The sequence below is a fragment of the Humulus lupulus genome, chromosome 3 (assembly GCF_963169125.1).
Source record: "Humulus lupulus chromosome 3, drHumLupu1.1, whole genome shotgun sequence".
Lineage (NCBI taxonomy): Eukaryota > Viridiplantae > Streptophyta > Magnoliopsida > Rosales > Cannabaceae > Humulus > Humulus lupulus.
The window spans coordinates 106733890-106751826 of NC_084795.1; the positions used below are offsets into that span (position 1 = coordinate 106733890).

General features: G+C 40.3%; 1 long non-coding RNA gene across 1 annotated transcript; it reads left to right on the forward strand.

The window, feature by feature from the left end:
- The first annotated feature begins 292 nt into the window (after nucleotides 1-292).
- LOC133823041 (uncharacterized) lies at nucleotides 293-1352 on the forward strand. The gene is made up of 2 exons (XR_009888102.1): nucleotides 293-714; nucleotides 1201-1352. It is a non-coding gene; the product is annotated as an uncharacterized LOC133823041 (long non-coding RNA).
- The last annotated feature ends 16585 nt before the right edge of the window (nucleotides 1353-17937 follow it).

Sequence of the window (17937 nt, forward strand, 5' to 3'; positions counted from 1 at the left end):
AAAAAGGAGATCTTCTTTCAAAGATAATAGGTCCTGAAAAAAGTTGTTATTAGTGAGCTTATGGAAAAGGAGTTACTAAAACAAAGTTGGCAATTGCATCTGAGAAAGATGATCACATAATTTGAATGAAAATGATTGTAAAGAGTTAAAGGAAAAAATGGCAGTTATGGAGCAGTTGATTCACTCTTTCATGAATCCCAAGGTAAATTTATTCAGTCTTATTTACATTTACTTTGCATGCACCTTATTTGTTGTACCTAACATTTTGTTTGTAATGGTTATAGTCTCAATCTGGTTTGAGCGGAGAGCAATCCAATGCACATAGTCCTACTTTGGTAAGATTCCAATATTATCAATTTGCTTATAAATTTTCAAGTTAATTAATTACTTCTAAACGTTCATAATATTTTTGTCATTTGGAATTTTTGTGGTTGGATGATGATTATAGAGTGGAAGTGTTGGAACTCAAGGCCAAAAATGAAAGCTTTTGGATTGGAATGGTTCTGGGAATATAGTTACTTACAGATATTTTATTCCAAATGATCCAAAAGATTTAGTTCTTAATGTCCATATTGGACCATTTTCTATGAAGGTTGATGTTGATTTTGCAAGAGAGCTTTATGCATTTTTGTGGAGGCCTACTTCAGGGATAACTTGTATTGAAGAAAGTGTAGGAAGTGTTATTGCTTGGCCAGCCGACAAAGTCATAATGAGGTAAAGATTGATTTTACATATTATAATGAGTTGTGTCATATTGTTTTTGGAACTGTTTTGGGAATATCTGAGATTTAATTGTAGGTTTAAAAATGTAGGATTTATTGAAAAATAGTTGTTATGCTGCTGATTTTTTTTACATAGCAACCGACCATTATGCTTATTAGTTAAGAATATAACATGTGAGTTTTGTTTTCTTATTGCATTATTTTAGGGATAGCTAGTATCGAAGATAGTGTTAGAAGTGTTATTGCTTGGCTCGTCGACAAAGTTATAATGAGGTAAAGATTGACTTTACTTGTAATGAGTTGTATCATATTGTTTCTGGAACTGTTTTGTGAAAATATGAGATTTAATTGCAGGTTTCAAAATTTAGGATTTATTGAAAATAGATGTTATATTGCCGATTTGTTTTTAGAAAAATAACAACCAACTAATATGCGTATTGCTTATGATAATAACATGAGTTTTGTTTTCTTACTGCAGTTTTTTTCTCTATGTTATTTAGGTGATGAAGATAGCGACACGAGAATTGGATGCTTGCAATTAATAAAGAGATAGTATTTGACAAATATTACAATTTGCCTTTTATTAGACTCGTTAGACATTATTTCTAAGCATAAACTTTTATTATGGTATTTTTTTGCACTTGGAATTTTGTTCATTTGAGACATATGTAGTGGATATTTTGGTTGATAAAAAAAAAACATTAGACTTTATCAAATTCTAATTACATTATTAAATAATAGATTGCTTTATCAAATAAATATAACTAAAAATAATTTGATTACATTTTGAAAATGCAATTAAAGATAATAAGATTACTAAAACTTAATGAGATAATGAGAGAATGAGGAAGAAAGAAGATGAATGAGGAAGAAAGAAGATGAGAGGGTGATGGCTGACGGCTAAGGCTACATTTAGGAAGATAAAAATAGAGAGTGAGATAGGACGTGGCAGAAAGAGAGAAAGGGAATATGAGGGTGTTTTTATTTATAATGATAATAATAATAATAAAAAAATGGGCTGTCATGTTTTATTTTTTCTCTTAAAAAAGTAAGTAAATCTACTAAAAAAAAAGTAAAGTCCATTTAAAATATTTAAGGGTTGGCAAAACATGCCCTTAAGAGTTACCATTGGAATTTAACTCGATTTATCTGTCTAGATTTTTTTACGACTCACATATTTTTTTTTTAGATACTCATTACAAGTCCTAAATTATGTTTTTTAAGGACTCTCAAGAAGTGTTCTAAAAACTTTATAGACATTTTTAAGGATTTGCATTTAAGTGCGTGTCCTAAAAATGTGTCTAATAAATAGTATTTTGTGTTACCATCGGCAACAGAAGTTCGTCGGAAACTATAGTTCTTCAAACTTAAATATCAATAAAAGTGACTAAATGAATATATGTCTTCTTTTTTAGACAGAATCACTATAAAATATTGTGTTATTTATTTTATCATATCTCTATTAATGAATTTATTCTCTTATGTTTTTAACTTAACGAAAAAGAGTGTGAACAATTATTATTATTCTTTTAATAATGATGCTTTTATGTTTTGTCATATATGATTTCTTTCAATAATATATCTTGCAATCTGTTACGTTGTAATATTCTCATTAATTTTTTTATTCTTCTTTTAGAAGAATTTATTTCTCGTAATTTATTAATTCTTTTTATCTATTTATTGATATATTTTTCTTATAGTATATAATCTTTAATAATTTGATGTTGTGGTAAATTTCAATCGATACAGATTTTATATTATATTATATACAATATATATAATACTTAACTTATATATAAACATTTTTGTTACACGTTACGTTACGTTATAAGAATTATAAATATTAATGTGTTAATATATGCGTTAAGTTAATATTACCTATACATTTTTTTAGCTTTAATTTATTTGTTTTTATATGGTACATTACATAACATTTTAAAATACCAAGATTTAGTTCACTTGTTTTTCTTTTATGCTATTAGAGATTCAATATTATTAGTCAAGAAATAATTATTTGGTGTATCACACTTATTACTTGATTTCTTATTAGTATGTGCAATATAATTTCTCAATTGTTTATTTTTCTAATACTTTGAATATTATTCTATTAACGGTAAGAACTCGTCAACGAATTAAAGTCGGAAAACTCGAAAAGTTAACAAGAAACTTATAAACTTAGAAGAACTATCAGAAACTTAGAAAAAAATTACAGAAGAACAATGGAAAAAACTTGTATATTTCTCTTAGAATAGTCTGGTGTTACAAGTATTTCCCAACCCCCTTTAAAGGTTAGATGATGCCCTACATATAGGGGAGCTCTAGTGACTCTTAGTACAATAACAGTCTCATGGACACAAAGAAATAATGGTACTACGTGGCACTTTAGAGGATCATGGCGCATGTGGTAGTGGTGTTGGACTTCAAGAATGTCGGTCCTCACTATAGTCAGAGGCGTGGGAGGATGTAGTCCTACTCCTGGTACTTTGTACGACCACTACTCCTCTGACTTAGTACAACAACCACTTCTCTGATGGTCGTGTCTAGCTCGTACTCCGTACTGCCCAGACCTTTTTTGTACCTCTACTTTGTCTATATCTTGATGAGCCTTTGAGAGCTTGAGTGTAAGGTGTTCATAGCTTGAATCTGAGGAGAGACTATGCCTTCAAGTTGTATGGACCTATTGGGCTTATTTACTTTCAAAATCAATGGTGGTCCTAAGCCTGTACTCCAAGGTTGTTGATGTCCTTTGAATAACCCTCCTAGCATCTAGGAAGTTTCACATGCGTTCCATGGTCTTTAGTAGGGTCAAACTGGTGCTTGGGCTTCTGGGGGGCCTTAATCTCACCCCCTCAACCTGAGGTCACCCCCCAGGTCGCCCCCTGAGCTCACCCCTGGGGGTCCTCGTGGGCGTGGACTTGGTCTTGAGGCTCCTCCTGTCGTCTTGAAGCACCTCTTTGACGCCTATCTCTTGCATGGTTTCTCCTTACATTTTTCAAGGCTCACACTTGCCCCCAATCTATAAGGATGTGTCTTTCATCTTCTTGTAGATTGTTGGTGATGCTTTATTCTCGAAAAATGGTAACTGGTGGAGGCGATGTCTTGCGCTCCTTGGTGTAGGACTTGAGTTTGAGCTAAGTTGAAGATGGATAGTGTCTTTAGCTCCCCTTTTCTTTTACTTTAGTTTGAAATCCCACAATTGGTATAATATTAGTTAATGAGAATTCTTTGTTGGGGGGGGGGGGGGGGAGGGTGCATATTCCTATGCACTATTTTAAGAAGGGTACTAATGCTCTCTCTCTTTTTGCACCCTTGGATTGTATTTTGATCCAACGATTAGGAATGATTGGCTTTCCCTATATATACATCCTCTCTTTTTTTCACATTTTACCCACACCTCATTTTCACTCTTACTTCGCTTAGTGGTTGGTAGTCATTCGTTTCTTCCAAGAGGTTGGAGGTTCAACACTTGGTGGGGGACATTTTTAAGGTAAATCTCCTTTCTTTTCTAATGTATTTTCATTTTTTTATGGGTGGCCGATTATTTCATCTAGGCCAGAATTTGGAGTTCGCCTCTCAATTGAGGTCACCCCTTGCTCGAAGTTCCCCCTAAAGTCGCATCTCGAGGTTGACCCCTGAAGTTGCCTCCCAAGGTCGCCCCCTGCCCAAGGTCTCCCTTTGCCTGAAGTCGCCCCTAGAGGTCTTCTCCCATCTCGCGACAGTGTGTTTGAGCGCGTCTTCTTCTAGGTACGCTTTTTATTCTATCTCTCTTCATATCCATGTAAGATAGGTAGGTGTCTTTATTGCAATTATGCACGCATTGTTTTGTACTCTTGTTGATACTCTGGGGACTTATTGATTTGTCCTACACTGGGTCATGTCTAGGTTTGTGAGTCACGCTCTCTTGTCTGGGAAGCCATTTGTTTGCTTAGACACATAGTTTCTATTTTTCCATTTGTTTATAGACATACTTACATGTATACATGTATTTGTTGAGCATTTTACTCATGGCCCCAAGTGGGTCTTCTAGGATTCCTCCTGGTGTCATGCCTACTAAGGTTTCCTCCTCAGATTTTGAGCATGACGTAGAAGAGATAATACAAGGACATGGGACTCTAGGATCATTAGTGCCTTTCAAGAGCGAGGTTTGGGACTTAGAGAGCAAGCTTGATTCTACCCCTTGCGGCGAGTTGCTGGTTTCTCCCTGCCCTCCGGAGAACTTCGTCGTCCAGTCATGGGATGTTGTATTGCTTGGCAAATTCGATGCTGCCTACTTGAAGGAAGGTTTACCCTCTACGGCCCTATATTCTTATGATGGGTGTTCCACTAACACTGTCCCCTATTTCATTCGAAAGAAGACACGAGCGGGCAGGAGGAAGTGGCATTGGAAAAGGTCTACTATTAGACTAACTTCTCATTTTTCTTGTATTTCAAATATGTCCAAGAAGCAGAAGAAAGCGGCCTCTCCTGTCCACCAGTCAGCTCCTACCTTTGTTGCTGCTTCTATCATCTCCTAGATGGATGAGCTGAGGCTAGCTGATGTGGGGCAGAAGTATAACCTCAAGCCACCTATTAGTTGCATCCCCCCTGTCGGGCGATGTCACGCCCATACCCCTCCTCCTGAGAAGGTGCCTTTTAGCGAGTTTATCCTCGGGTCTGGGGGAACTCTTCCACTGCATTCTTTTGTTGTCAACGTGTTAAACTACTTTGGCATTGCTCCTTTTCAATTGGCTCCTAACACCTGGATCATTTTATGTTGCTTGTTCGTGTTGTACCAAAAAAAATTTGCGCGAGTGCCCTCGCATGAAGAGGTACACTACATGTACAATCTCAAGAAGGTCCCCAATAGTCTTGGTTTTTATTATCTTGGGAAAGCTTTTGAAGAGAAGGACTTCGTGGTTGGGTGCATCTCCAATATAGGGAGTTGGAAGCAAAGTTTCTTTTTCACTGAGAACATCTCTACTGTTCACAGAGATTTTCATATGTCAGGTACTTCTACTTTGCTTTTTGTGTGACCATTTTGGTTATGAATTTCTCTTCTCACTTGAGTAACTTATTATATACACTTTTTCACCCCATTGACCCCTCTTTTATTTTAGGTGTCGGGAATTCCCCTAAGATTGAAGGGGATTCTATTAAATGTATCAGGGACATTGCTAAATTTCCCGATTCAGATAAATGGGCTAAGATTATCTTTACCGAGGCTAACCTTCGCGAGTGCAACCTACTTACAGCTAGCCAACCTGCCTTTCTCCTACCACTTCCTAACGGGAAGACTTGCGAGATTGATACTGGTAGCCCCGAGGCTACTCTAAAGGACAACAGTGGTCCTTCATCGTCCCGTATTATTCGTATTTTGGCACCAGCCTTTACTAGAAATGTGTCTCCTACTGTACTTCTGAAGCCGCCGCCTCCTACTCAATTGAAGAGACACTTTTCTGTGCTTTCCCCCTCTTGTACTGGCCCTTTCCCAGTCTCGTCCTTGGATCTAGCATTTCTTAGCTCTTCTCAACCTGATGAGGTTAGTTTGCCAACCCTTTCGGACTTCACTCTCGAGTCCACCTTTCTTCTGAAGAGATGGATTTGAGATCTACTCTTTCCCCTTCACATTCGGCTAGTGGTCCCGAGCCCTTCTCCAAGTCGACAGACCGAGGGAAGAATTCCCACTCATGGATACATTATTTGGCTATTCAGAATGGGGAGGCACTCACTTGCAAAACAATGGGATTTTCTAAGGTTGAGTGGAGGGGCATGCTGGACTCGACCGAGGATGACTTGAGCAAGGTTTTGTTGAGGTCGGCCACTCAGGTGAGACTTTTAATGCTTGTCCTTTTGTATTCTGGTTACTCCTTTCCTTGATATGATATTTTTTTTTTTTTTTTGCATTGATCCTTTTTGTTCGTGTAGAGCTTCATCGCCACTCACCGAAGTGTCTCGTCTGAGGGCGGAGCTCAAGGCTTCGAGGGGTGACTTCATTCGGGCCAAAGCTAACATGGATTGGCTCAAACTTCAGGTTCGAGATCATGAGGGTGAATTTTCTGGGGTAGTTAATGAGAACAATGTTGTAAGGGCCAAGCTTTCTACTATCATTGAGGAGAAAGAGCTTCTTATTACCAATCTGGCTTCCGTAGAATTAATTCTCAAACTCAGAAGAAGGAGGCTGATTCCTTAAAGGCTATAATTACTTCATTGAAAGCAAAGGTTGGCTCGTCGGAGGCCGCTCAGATGAAGATTGAAGATGAAGCCACAGAGAATCTTCTTTTTACGGTGTGGAATATTGATCCCAACTTTGAATTCTCTCATTTTAGAGAAGATGCGGTCTAGCTTGTTGCTGAATGGGCTACCAACAAGAAGCCATCCCCTCCTAGGCGTAGCGATCCGAGAACAGGTTGTCATTTTTGTAAGTTTTTGTTCTTCAATTTGGTTTTAATGCTACCTTTTTTATATTTTTTATTTTTCCTATAAGGACCTTTGATAAGTCTTCCCTCATTTCATGCTTATCCTGTGACTAAACATTGTTATGCCCTGTTATCTATGTGGTCTTCCTTTAAGCACCATTTTGTTTTATGTGGGACCCCTTGTTGCATGTGTCTTGTGCCCATCGGTGCACCTTGACTACCTATATAAGGACATGTTAACCCCTTGGGGTTTTTTTATTTGTCATCCTTTTATATATATATATATATATTTTTTTTTTTTTTTGCACGCTTATTATTTTGTGCGAGAAGCGTCCTTCTTGTCATTGTGTATAATACTATTTTTGCAAGGGTCTCTTTAGGACCCTTTTTGGCTAGACGGCTTGGTGGCCATTCTAGACTTATTGGGGAATACCTTCCTTGTAGCCTCACCCCCTGTGGGGGCGTCAACCTTTGGTAGGAGGTTATCTTTGTTAAGTTTCTTAACTCTCTTGATATTTGTATGGGTAGCTAATCCTTATGAATCCAAGAGACAACTTCTCAAATTTTCTCTTCTTGCTTTATATATACATGCCTCCTATCCTACCCCCCAAGTGCTTGGCTAGATTCATAACATCGAGCACTTTGGTCATTTCATTCTCAACAGAGACTTTATCTGTTATATAAATGCTTGCATAGAGAAGGAATATAATATGCAAGATAGGATACACTTTCATTGATAGCAGGCAGATTACAAAGGTATATATTGCAACATTGCATCTACTATGAGGTTATCTAGACAACCTCTTTGATTTTTATCTACTGAAATTAACATAATGAAAAAAAAACTAAGTATAGATATTTTTGCATTGGATGCGAAATTCTCACTGGCAGTATTTCTTGAGATATTCCACGTTCAATGCTCGGGATACCACGATAACATCCAAATGTGCTAGGCTGTAAGTGTTTGGCGGTATCAGCTGGGCGACTTGGTAGGGTCCTTTCTAGTTCGCCCCTAGCACACTTGCCCCCAGGTCTAGCGTGTTGGGGAGCACTTTTCTCAACATTAAGTCTCCTACTCTGAATGCTCTCTCTCGCACCCAAGAGTTGTAGTACCTCGCAGCTCATTGTTGGTATGTTGCCAATCTCAGTTATGCCCTTTCTTTTCTTTCTTCCAACAGGTCCAAATTTCAGTCATTGTCATATGGTTAACTTGGTCCTCGTAGGCCTGTACCCTAAAGGAATTAATCTTCATTTCCACTGGCAGAACAACCTCACATCCATATGCTAAGGAGAAATGAGTCTCCCCAATAGTCGAGCGCAACGTGGTTCTATAGGCCCAACGCACTTTGGCTTGTGGATGCACCACAACTGAGAAGTTTCTCCTTATTCCTTTCTCCTTACAGTATTCCTCGAACATTCCCCCCTCAAACTGAGTGTCGTTGTCAGAAATGATTTTGTAGGACACTCCATATCTGCAGACGATGGACTTGTTGACGAAGGTGGTGATCTGCTTGCCCTTATGTTGACTAGGGGTTCCACTTCGATCCATGTGGTGAAGTAATCCACTGCTACAACTATATACTTTGCTCCCCCTCTACTTGTGGGTAATGCACCGATCAGGTCGATTCCCCACACAACAAAGGGCCAAGGGCTGGTCATGCTAGCCAGTTCATTTGGCGGCAACCGGGGGTAGCTCGTGTGCCTTTGGCACTTGTCACATCTTCTTGCGAAGTCGTTGGCATCCTTTTCCATAGTGGGCCAGTAGTATCCTTGCCTTATGGCTTTTTTGACTGTGGATTGCCCTCTTGCATGATTTCTGCATTCACCCTAATGTATTTTTTGTAGAACTTTTATGGCTTCACTTTCATCAATACATCGTAGGAGCGGGACAGAGAAACCTCTCTTATACAATACTCCATCTACTAGAGCGTACTGGGCGACCTTACACTACAACAAAAAAGGTCATTTGTGACAATTCCCAACTGCCACAATTGATTTTTTGCGTCAGTTTTGGAACTGACGCAGAATCACATGATGTAAACCAGCCTGACATTTGCGTCAATTGGGCACTGTCACAAATGCCACATTTGTGACAATTGGTCACTGACGCAAATGTTATAATTAAAAAAAATGCTATGAACCCCGACCTCGTGTCCTAGCCCCCAGCCACCCTATGCAACCCCATGCAACTTTAGCCCCCCTGTACCCAGTCCCCAACTAGCCACCCCTCAACCCTCGCGACCCCAGTCATCCCCCATGATCCCCGTGACCCCAGCCACCTACATGACCCCTGCGAACCTAGTTAGAGAAAAAAATCAAGATGGGGGTTTTTGGGTTTTGGTTTTTTAAACAATAATCTTCAAAATAAAAATTCTAAACAAAAAATAAAAAAAAAATCACCAAAATGGGTCTAGAAAGTCGGAGGCATCGCTGGTTGTTGGAAGAAAACCTAAGTTTTCGAATTTGGGAGAATGAGGGGCTCAGGGACGATGGCTAAGATTTAATACTTGGCGCACTGTTTGTGTCAGTGGGCAACTAATGCAAACAATGCGTTAACAACGTCAGTTGACCACTGACGCAAACTTCACCAATTAATAATGTCAATGTTATCACTGATGCAAATGCCCCTGCATTTGTGGCAGTGCTCAACTGCCACAAATGTTGATTCTCGGTCAACGACGATAGTCAACTATGGTATTTTGGTGTAGTGTTATAAACTAGCCTACGGGCATCTTTTTTATTTGACGACAGTGTTCCATTGCTCAAGTATCCCACAATGGGGTCGATCCATGACTCTCTAGGGAAATGGACAGTGCGAACTTCTTCTTCAGCGATACTTGGTTTGGCTATGTATTCCACGGGGACCAATTTGAGCATATCTCCATCTCTTGTTGAGGCAAGTTTTGCTCTAATCATTGGTGTTCTTCTCCCTCAAGATTTGCTCTAAGGTATATTCCTTCAACTGGTCCAAGTAACCCTTCACCTTTGTCAGGTATGCAACCATCTTGGGACCTCTCGCTTGATACTTGCCTTTCACCTGAAACACCACCAGCTGTGAGTTGCTAAAAATACGCAAGTGTGTTACCTTTAGCTCTTTGGCTAACAACAAGCCAGCTAGAAGCGCTTCGTATTCTACTTCATTGCTCGAAGCATCAAATCCGAACCTTATTGCACAGTACATCTTGTGTCCCCCAGGCACAGTCATCACTATGCCTGCTCCTGCCTCTCCTTCATTAGACGCTCCATCCACGTGGAGGCTCCATTCTTCTAGCTTTCTTTCTTTCTCGCAAAATGGTTCATTCTTTCTGTCTCATTTCCCTCATCAGGCTGATATGTAAACTCGGCTATGAAGTCTGCAAGTACCTGCCCATTGATGGAAACTCTCGATGTATATGTGATATCAAATGAACTCAAATCAATTGACCACTTCAGCAGTCTTCCTGAGGTCTCAGGTTTGTGTAGGACCTGCCTCAAGGGGTTGTTGGTGAGTACCTCAATGGCATGAGCATAAAAGTAGGGCCTTAGCTTTCTTGATGCCACCACTAAGGAATATGTTAACTTCTCTATCTCTAGATATCAAGTTTCCGCATCTATTAGCCGTTTGGTGATGTAGTATACCGATTGTTGGTGCTTCTTTTCCCCCTTGACCAAAGCGGCACTTATGACGTACTCGGATACTGCTAGGTACACGTATAGTTTCTCATTCTTCTCAGATTTGGCCATTAGGGGTGGTTTCCAAGGTTTTCTTTTAGCTTAGTAAAGGCCTTCTCCCAGTCTTCGTCCCAAGCAAACATTTTGCTCCCTTTTAGGACGTCGAAGAAGGGGAGGCACTTAAAAGTGGACCTCAAAATGAACCTGTTGAGTGCTGCTACTCTCCCTGTTAGACATTATACCTCCATTTTGTTTTTAGTTGGGTTCATCTCTACTAGGGCTCTTATTTTATCAGGGTTAGGCTCACTTCCTCTGGAGTTAACCATGAAGCCCAAAAAAATTTCCGACGAGACTTTGAAGGTGCACTTGAGTGGGTTTAATTTCATCCTGTACAACCAAAGAGTGTTGAAAATCTCACCAAGGTCTCTGGTAAGTTCTTCAGCCTTCTTGGTTTTCACCAACATATCATCCACATATACTTCAATGTTTCTTCCTATCTGCTTTGCGAACATCCTATTCACCAGTCTCTGGTAGGTAGTACCCGCATTCTTAAGCCCAAAAGGCATTACTTTGTAACAATAGAGCCCATTATCTATTATGAATGAGGTATACTCCTCATCGACTGGGTTCACAGGTATCTGGTTATATCTAGAATACGAGTCCATGAAGCTAAGTAGCTCATGCCCAGCAGTTGCGTCCACCAACAGATCTATCCTTGAAAGTGGGAAGCTATCCTTGGGAAAGGCCTTGTTGAGGTTAGTGAAATCCATGCATGTTCTCCATTTTCCATTTGGCTTTGGGACCAGTACGAGATTTGATATCCACACTGGGTAGAATGCTTTGCGAATGAATCCATTGGTTTTCAATTTATCCATTTCCTCCTTCAGGGTTGCATACCTCTCTAGATCATGCGATTGCTTCTTTTGCCTCACGGGTCTTATTGTAGGGTCGGTGTTTAGGTGATGGCACATGATGGAAGGATCTATACCTACCATGTCTTTGTGACTCCAAGCAAATACGTCGAGATTGTTTTTCAAAAACTTGACCAACTTCTTCTTTATATCTTCTCGAAGGTTTCTTCTCACCTTCAACTTCATTAATGGATCTTCTGTCATGATGATATCTTCCAATTCCTCCACGGGTTCAACCCTTGGCACCTCTGAAACTCGGGGTTCTAGTTCTTGTGAGTTCATACCTCCATGTATCACCATCTCCATGGGTTCTCGTGGCCTTGGTGCTGTGCGGAGGGAGGTATTGTAGTACTCTTTCGCCTCCTGCTACTCTCCTTTCATGCTAGCTATCCCCTCAAGAGTTGGGAATTTGATAGATAGGTGATATATCGAGATCACTGCCTTCAATTCTCTTACGGAGGGTCTCCCTAATACCGCATTAAAAGCCGACGCACAATCCACTATGACAAAGTTGGCCATGATGGTGGTCTGTCTGGGTTGTTCCCCCATAGTAAGGACTAGTTCAATTGTCCCTAAGGGTTGCACCGAGTCTCTAGTAAATCCATATTGGGAGGTTTTACAAGATTTTAAGATCCTAATCCCAAGCCTGTCTTCTCCAAAGCATGGCAATACAAGATATCCACGGAGCTTCCATTGTCCACAAGAACTCAGTGCACTCTCATATTGGCCAGTTGAACGGTCAGTATGAGGGGGTCATTATGGGGGAAGTGTACCCCTCGTCCGTCTTCCTATGTAAAGGTTATCGAATCATTTTCCCCCTTAAAGGTTTTTGGGTGGCGCTGTTCTAGTCTTATGGTGCACCGAGGGGGGGGGGGGGGGGGGACTCCATCAAGCTTCCCTAGTGTATCGATCTTACCCCTTCCTCAATTCTCCTCCAAAGCTTGGACCTCCAAAGATCGTCCTTACTTATCCTTGCACTTTCGGGGCTTGCTCTCGCGCTCACAATGAATCTGGCCTATCTTAAGGTTTCTAGTTCTCCCTTCTAACGTACTTTCCAAGGTACCCTCTGTGTATGAGTTTCTCGATTTCTACCTTCAAATGAGTACACTCCGTTGTGGTGTGGATGATATCCTTATGGTATTGACAATACTTGGGTAATGTCCCAAATTTGTTAATAAGGCTTAGTTCATTGATTAGTGTGCCACAAGGGCATAATTGGATTTATATGTGAAAGTAATTGAATATATATGCATGTTTATGTGTATTAAATATGCATCTAATTTTAATAAGGGCATATTTGTAATTTTAACCCGTTGAGAGTATAAATGTAGTTATATGTGTTATATGGTTGAGACCACATTATTATGTGGATATATTTGCGATATTCAACTTGAGGTGATCCTACGGAGTGAATTAGTGGAAAAGTCACAACAGGGTCAAATACCCGGCTTGGGGGTGAGCCTAGGGGTATTTTGGGAAACTTAGTGCGTAGTCAGGATCTATCGGGTGATGGGTAGTTATTTGGTGGTTATTTGAGTATGTCAAAATTAATTGGGAAGTTATAGGACTACTTGAGGATTAGCCAGAAATTGGGTACAAAGACGGTTTTGATCAAGGGACATTTTGGTCTTTTGTGTCAAGGGATAGACTTGGCCCTTGGAATTCCTAAGCTACGGGGAGGCCTTAGGAAGTCTAGAAACAATCAGAAAATAGAACCACACTTCAGCATTCCGCTCTCTCTCTCTCTCCCACGTTTGCACTGTCTCACCCCCTTAATTGGGGCTTTGGGAAAAATTGAAGGGAAAGGAAAAGTTTTTCTCAAATTTGAAGCAGTGAAATTGGAGCTAGGCTTGGGTTCAAGGCAGCTTGAGGTTGAAGCTATTCAATTAAGGTAAGAACCATTTTCTATTGTGATGGATCCATTAATGTGTTTAAGCTTTGGCTGAGGTTTAGACTCTAGTTTTCGTTTTTGAGTTGTGGTAAGATTGTTGGCTAGTTTTTGGGGTATAAGTGATGCCTATGTTGTGTTGTTGAGATTCCTAGACTCAACTGAGACTTAAGTTCGTGTTTAGGGAGAATTTTGATGATTTTGGATTGGGGAAAACACATGAAAATGTTAAAAATGCTGGGTTCACGGGGTCGTGCCCAGGCACTGTTCCTGGAGCACCGCGGCCTGCATGAACTTAGAAGCCTACTGGGGTTCGTTGAACTGCCTTAGCGCTGCGAGACTGGGTAGGTTGCATCGCAATGCATGTCTAGGAAATGGACTTGGGAGGCTCTCTGACTTGTAGAGGGTCGTGTCGCTATTGAGGGGCGTCGCGACTCAAATAGAGAATTTTGGCCAATTTGGATTTTTAAGCTTGGGTTCTCAAACCTAAAGGCTCGGGAAGGATTCTACAACCAAGTTTAGTAGAATTCGAGATCTCGAAGGGTAGAAATTTACCTTGAAGCTCTTAAATAGTTTAAGTGATTGATGGTTATCCAATATTGCATTGTGACTAGGTTATACCGCTAGGGCTCGGGAGTAGGAATCGTGCTCAGGATCGCCTTACACTTTATGCTCGAGACTCAAGGTAAGAAAACTGCACCTTAGTTGTAATAAAGGCTTGAAACCCTGTTAATGGATATGATTGTGGTTATAAATGTGATTATTCGATTAGGCATGCTTGTATATGATGCATCTAATTGTGTATTATGTAACCTATATGTTTGGTTATATTTAATCTGAAAGCTCGGTCTAAGGGAGTCAGGGCTGACAGCAAGTGTATGGAATGCAGCTCTGCCTAAAAGAGCCAGGGTCGACAATAAGAACTGAGAGCTTGGCCTAAGAGAGCCTAGCCTGAATGTCACCTAAATATTCAAAAATGCCAATTGCACTTGTCTAACTGTATTGATTTCTATAATTGGATTATGTGTTTGTTTAGCATAATTTTTAATGCAAAGCTTGTTGTTTATATACTGCTGCTTATTTGAATCTGTTGATTTAAGTTTTCTTGTTGAGCCTTGGCTCACGGGTGCTATGTGGTGGAGGTAAGGGAAAGGGAAAGCTAGACCGGCCATGAGTTGAAGAGCTTTAGGGGCGGCGTGTACATTTGCAGCTACTCGACCGCCACGACAGAAGGATCTATAGGGACTAGATCTAAACTTAATTTTGTCGCTTAGGTAGGCTTACGTTGTAATTGATTTTGATGTTGTAAATTCCCTGTAAACAATTATTTTTTTGAATCCCATTCAAATGGATACCTAATGCTTTCAGCATTATATATCCTTTACCACCTTAGCAAGTGGGAACCTCCATCTCCCCAAGAAATCTATTACTTGTTCGATTTCAAGTCTAATCCAAGTAAGAATGGTACTAGATTTTTCTATCTTTGCCACAGGGACATGACCAAAGCGTTCCTGACCAAGCCCACAGTTAGGAGCAATGTGGGATCATACTTCAAGGAGTATTTTCTAATGATGGATCTGGTCTTAGAAAATCAATCTTTTCAACAAGGAGGTGATGAGCATTTCTTATTTCTCCTTGTTTATTTTATAAGTTGATACTTAGCTTATTTTCCCTTCATTGTTTTAGGGCCATGGGAATGACCTCCTCCAACTTCAGGCATGCTCACTCGAGCAAATTTTCTAGACCGCCTTACGTATGACGAGAAAAATTGTAGGCTGTTAGTAAATGATTCCAATCTTAGGGTGGTTGGCATGCTCGAACCCCACCAAACCAATAAGGATGCCACCACTGAAAGTGCAACTAGTTGAAGAGCCACCGAGCAAGAAACTGGGGAAGAAATTTTTCAAAACAAGCAGCCCCAGGCTACCTCTACTCCCACGAGGAGAAGAACATGTGGAATAAGCAGAAGGGAGTAGGAAGATGCTCCTCGTGCCAGAGCTCCAGCACCCTTCGAAGTTCAAGGGAAGAGGAAACAAGTGTTGGTCGAAGATGAAGACCTTCTCAACATATCATTTTCTTCTAGTGACGAGGATGAGGACATCCCAAGTAATAATTTAAATTATAGTATAACTTCACTAGTAGCTAGCTCTAGATGTAGGCTTTTTGATTCACCTACTCGAACAATAGTGTAGATATGGGTATCGTGCTTACTTTAGCTGTTATGGTCATTGTTCTTTTATATGTCATTAAATTTTTCTAAAATATCTCCTCTCGATTACATTCATGTCAGACTTTGAGATCTTCGAGCTATACACTTCAGCCTATCCTTCTGCCTCGAGGAAGAAGGCCCCAAAAAGAAAGGCCACAGAGTGCTGGGTCGAGCAAGGAGCTTGTGGCAAAACAGGCCAGGCGAGAGACTCCTCCAGTAGAGATAGCCCCTCCTACAGACCAAACCACTCCAACCAATCAAAATTTTCTTCCGGAAAGCATCTCTCCAGTAGCCTCGACAGTTGACCCCAACACCCCTCCAGTAATAGTTCAACTCCTTAATTCTTAAGTAGAGGTGATTTGCACTTGCACGCTCAAGCTTGCTCAGCATCGCCTTAATGTTGAGGCTTTTGCCACTCTTGATGAGGTCTCTGTAGACCAAGCCTTTGGTCGAGCCATTTCAAAGATTCTATCGGTTAGAACCCTCTTTTTTTATTATTATTTGTATATTTTATCTATGTTTTCTGCTCGAATTTGACTTTTTTCAATCTTGTAGGGTGTTATGACGCTTACCCACACTCGACCTCGAGAAAAAAGGGTTCCCGACGAGCTGAAGAAGACCAGGGCCACTGTGGAGAAATTCAAAGATGTCAATGAACATAATCATGAGGCAGCTAAGAAGCTTGTGAAGGATCTAAAGGAGAAGATCACCAAGATCGAGGGGAAAAACAAAGTTATTAAGGAACTCCAGAATGAAGCAGACTCGCCTCCTCGAAGAGGATGAGTAGAGGTAGAAGGATCACGAGGATTAGATAAAGAGGCTTGAGGAACTTTCTTAGCAAAAAGATAAGTACTCCTTGGATATGTCTAGATTAAACAATGTCGCCTGCAATTGTTTTTTCATGTCTTGGAAAAACAATAAGGAGGAAAATTTTTAATACCTGCCTGCTGGACTCCGAGAGAAGGAGATCGCAAAGTGTGCAGCTCGCGAGGCTGCTACTCCTGAGACCCCTGTGTAACGACCCAAATTCGCTAGTAAGGCTTAAGGGCCTTGATTAGTGTGCCTGGAGGGCATATTGGGATTTATGTGTGACTTTATTAAGTAAAATGCATGGTTATGACTTAAAGCATGTTATATGACTATTTGACTATTTGAGATGCATGACTATGTGTATTAGTATGCATGTAGGCCCTGATTGTGTTAGAAGGGCATAATTGTAATTTTGGCCATTTTGGGCATAACTGTATTGATATGTGCTGATTGTTGAGACCACATTGTGATGTGGATGTATCTGTGATTTGTGACTCGAGACGATCCCAGAGAGAGCAGACTAGCGGAAAAGTCAAGGCGGGGATTTATACCCAGCTCGGGGCGAGCCTGGGGTATAAATAGGAATCTGATGAGTATATTGGGGTCTATTTTGATATCGAGGAATATTATTTGGTGATTTATCAGGTATTGGGAAGCAACGGGAAAATATTAGAGACACTTGAGGAATTAGTGGGAATTGGGTAAAATGACTAAAATGGCCCTACTTGGACAAAAGGGTTTAGAATTAATAGGGAGGGCATTTTGGTCAATTGGCTTCTTAGAGATAAGTTTATTGAGGTTTTATATACTTAGTGGGATTTATAGAGAGAGTGAGATGGCTGTGGAAAAGAAAAAAAAAAGGAATAAAAAGAAAAAGAGAGAAAACAGAGGGGTTTTTCCAAAAGGGGCGGTTTGTGGATTCTAGCACCATTTCTCTTCAAATTTCTTGGAGCAAAGCTCAGTGGAGAGCTAGGATAGGCTGAGCATCAAGGATCCTAAGCTAGACTTGAAGATTTGTCAAGGGATTAGCAAGAACACATCAACTTTTGAGGTAAGTTTTTAGGGTTTTCAGTTTTTGGGTTTGGCTGGTTTAAGTTGTGTAATTAAGCTGAATGATGGGAACTTTAGGGGAATTTCTGGGCAAGCTTTGAGGAAAAGCAAGCTAAGGAGGTCTAGGAATTGAATCAAGGTCGAAATTGCATCAACGGTATGAACTCTAAGCCTTTAACTTTGATGTTTGACTGAATTTATGGGTTTAGGGTTAATCATGGTAAATTTTGAGATTTGGGATGAATGTGCTTGGGTTTTGAGGATTTGGGATGCTTGGGATGAGTGGAGAGTGTTTATAAGC